The sequence below is a fragment of the Rhinoraja longicauda genome, chromosome 28, assembly GCF_053455715.1.
Source record: "Rhinoraja longicauda isolate Sanriku21f chromosome 28, sRhiLon1.1, whole genome shotgun sequence".
Lineage (NCBI taxonomy): Eukaryota > Metazoa > Chordata > Chondrichthyes > Rajiformes > Arhynchobatidae > Rhinoraja > Rhinoraja longicauda.
The window spans coordinates 29,800,747-29,804,678 of record NC_135980.1 but is presented as its reverse complement, the minus strand read 5'-3'; positions in this window follow the sequence as shown (position 1 = coordinate 29,804,678).

The window sequence follows — 3,932 nt, the reverse complement described above, 5'->3', positions numbered from 1 at the left end:
TACATGTTGCTGGCTGTATCGCACATGATTGGTGCAAGATGAGAGCCACATTGCTGACCTTGATCGGCAGGGAGGATGTGATGAGGGTGTGATGTGACTTTTGTTTGGTTGAAATCCAAAGAATAATAAATAAGTGAATTCCCACTTTCATTCTTTTGCAAATAAAATTTTTACTTTTTTTCAAACTTTCCTTTCCCACCTGACCTGCTTGTGCCAGGAGCTTGGCAGGACTCTTGCCAGCGACTGCCGTCCCGCTGTGCCCCGGAATCCACTTAAAGTCTGTTTGTGCCGACGAGCAGATTGTTTTAAAATAGCCCCAAAATTCTCTGGGGTTGAGAAACACTCACAAATACAATGATTCACGGGTGTGTGGGAAGGAACTGCAGATGCCGGTTTAAACCGAAGATAGACACAAAATGCTGGAGTAACTCAGCGGGACAGGCAGCATCTATGGAGAGAAGGAATGGGTGACGTTTCGGGTCAAGTGGATGTGGAGAGGATGTTTCCACTAGTGGGAGAGTCTAGGACTAGAGGTCATAGTCTCAGAATTAAAGGACGTTCTTTTTAGGAAGGAGTTGAGGAGGAATTTCTTTAGTCAGAGGGTGGTGAATCTGTGGAATTCTTTGCCGCAGAAAGCTGTGGAGGCCAAGTCAGTGGATGTTTTTAAGGCTGAGATAGATAGATTCTTGATTAGTACGAGTGTCAGTGGTTATGGGGAGAAGGCAGGAGAATGGGGTTAGGAGGGAGAGATAGATCAGCCATGATTGAATGGCGGAGTAGATTCGATATGGCCTAATTCTGCCCCTATTCCTTATGACCTTATGAGAGTCTGCTTCCACACTGTGCCACTCTATGACTCTATCTTCAGGCTAATCAGTTTAGTTTAGAGATACAGCAGAGAAACTGGCCCTTCGACCCACCGAGTCCACGTCGGCCAGTGACCCCTGTACACAAACACTATCCTACACGCTTAGAGGCAATTTTGAATTTTTACCGGAGCCAATTAACCAATGAATCTGTACGTCTTTGGAGTGTGGGAGTGTGTAAGACAAATTTGATTAACAAATCTTACTTTATTGAAAATATTTCCAAATGGAAATGCTCAACTTAAACATGACTTGACAAAGTATTCCAGCACTTTGTGTCTACCTTCTGCTTGCCGTAAGGGGACAATTTACTCTTTGCAGAAGCCAATTAACCTGCAAACCTGTACTTAGTTTAGTTTAGAGATACAGCGCGGAAACAGGCCCTTTTGGCCCACTGGGTCCGCGCCGACCAGCGATCCCCGCACATTAACACTATCCTACACCCACTAGGGACAATTTTTACATTTACCAAGCCAATTAACCTACATATCTGTACGTCTTTGGAGAGTGGGAGGAAACCTAAGATCTCGGAGAAAACCCACGCAGGTCACGGGGAGAGCGTACAAACTCCGTGCAGGCAGCATCCGTAGTCAGGATGGAACCCGGGTCTGGCGCTGAAAGCGCAATTCCACCGCTGCGCCACCGTGACCGCCCTTCTTTGGAATGTGGGTGGAAACCGGAGCACCCGGAGAAAACCAACGCGGGTCACTGGGCTGGAGAAATATATTCAGTCTTTAGAAGTGTGTAGATAATACAGAACCCAGCTGGGAGAAGAGGAGAGGAGCGGAATTTTATTGAGAGAGGCTTTCCGAGAGAAAGTGTTAAGGATAATTACATGTGCAGACAGACTCCAATAACCTCACTCACTCAGTGCACTGATATTTTTATTTCTTGGACACAAACATCGAGTTTACATGTTCTGTCTGGCTCTGAAAATGGGAAGTGATTTGGGAGTTTGGAATTTTAATGCTCTGATCACGAGAATTCCGATATAACGTGCAAGATGGGAAGTGATTTGTGAGCTTGGAATTCTTTACCAGTCTATGCAAATCGTGCTGGAGCGTTTTCCGGTGTCTGATCTGTAGTCCACAGTGAGTACTCTTCTGATCAAAGACTCTGAATTATACGACCAGTCGGAGACCATTTGGCCTGTCGCGCCAGTACTAGTCCTTTGACTCCCTGTCTGAAGAAAGGTATCGACCCGAAACATTGCCCATTCCTTTTCTCTCCAGAGATTAGGTTTGCCAACTTCCTCGGTCCCAAATAAGGGCCAAAGGGTAGCTTGCAGCGCCAGAGACCCAGGTTCGATCCCGACTGCGGGTGCTTGTCTGTACGGAGTATGCACGTTATCCCCGTGACCTACGAGATCTTCGGTTTCTTCCCACACTCCAAAGATGAACAGGTTTGTAGGTTCATTGGCTTGGTATAAATGTAAAATTGTCCCCAGTGTGTGTAGGATAGTGTTAATATGCAGGGATCGCTGGTCGGTGCAGACTAAGTCGGCCGAAGGGCCTGTTTCCACGGCTGTATCTCTAAACTAAACTAAACTTTGGACAGGTATATGGATAGGGATAAGGATAGTGCAGGGTGGGATGATTACTGGTCGGCGTGGACTCTGTTGGCCGTAGGGGGGCCAACTATCTCACTCCCAAATACGGGATGTAACCACCCCGCGCCCCATGTGACCTCACCCAGCCAACGGCCACGTGCTAACGCTCCACCAATGGCGGCCGCCCGGGCCAGGAGCCGGGTTGCTACCCAACCTCCGGCCCTCGACTGTCTGAAGCTAAAATGTTGGAAACCTAGAGTGTCGGGACCTAAACTGTCGGGGTCTACAGCGTTGGGGCATACAGTGTCCGGGCCTACAGCGTCGGTGCCTACTATGTCAGGGCCTACAGCGTCGGTGCCTACTGTGTCAGGGCCTACAGCGTCGGGGCCTGCTGTGTCAGGGCCTACAGCATCGGGGCCTACTGTGTCAGGGCCTAAAGTGTTGGGGCCTACTGCGCCCCCCCCCCCCCCCCCCCCCCGGACCTTCAACGGGGCAAACCAATTTAGCCCAAAATACGGGATGTCCCGGCTAATACAGGACAGTTGGCAACCCTTGTTGGGCAAAGGGCCTGTTTCCGCACTGTATCTCTAAAGCCTAAAGTCATTGCTGGAAATAGCTGCTCTGGTCTACATGCAACTTTACACAGAGGGAACAAATGCCCTGCCAATATTCAGAAGGACCTACGTCAATTACAAAGATATCCTGGAGGAACCATAACAGAAATGTTGCTACAAATCACTGAAATGTCGATCTCTAATTTTATGGCATGTCAGCCCATCGGTTGGATTCCAGACTGTAGCACATTGCCTGTCTGAAATCCACTCCATAACTCCTCCCCCCACCCCCAGATTCCCTTGATATGGTTCCAGCCGGCAACTTCTGTTTTTCCTTAAGGCATTGAGGATGACAACATCATTTGGGTCGGATGCATAATTCTCTATGCTTGGATTGTAGGGAACAATCCCACTATTAAAACGTTTTTTTGTTTTTGTAGCAAAGGTCAGTATGCCGTGGTCATGTGTAGGGTTGCCAACTTCCTCACTCCCAAATAAGGGACAGAGGGTGACGTCCCCGCACCCCACGTGACCTCACCCAGCCAGCGGCCACGTGCTCCCGGCCTGGGCGGCAGCCATTGGTGAAGCGGGAGCACGTGGCCGCTGGCTGGGTGAGGTCACGTGCAGCACGTCACCCTATGTCCCTTATACGGGAGCGAGGAAGTTGGCAACCCTATTAATACAGGACAAGGGCGGTCCCGCACGGGACAAACTAATTTAACCCAAAATACGGGATGTCCCGGCTAATACGGGACAGTTGGCAACCCTTGTGGCTACTTCAACCATCTGGTCCAATTGATCTTACACCATTCTGAGCATCAGCCATCTGAGGTGTTAATTATCCCAGTATAATGAGTATTATTTAATCAATACATACACACACACACACTGAGATTATTGATTATATGCACAGTAATTGCCTAATGTTGTCTGTGGGAAGTCATTAACAGACTGGGCAGGTGG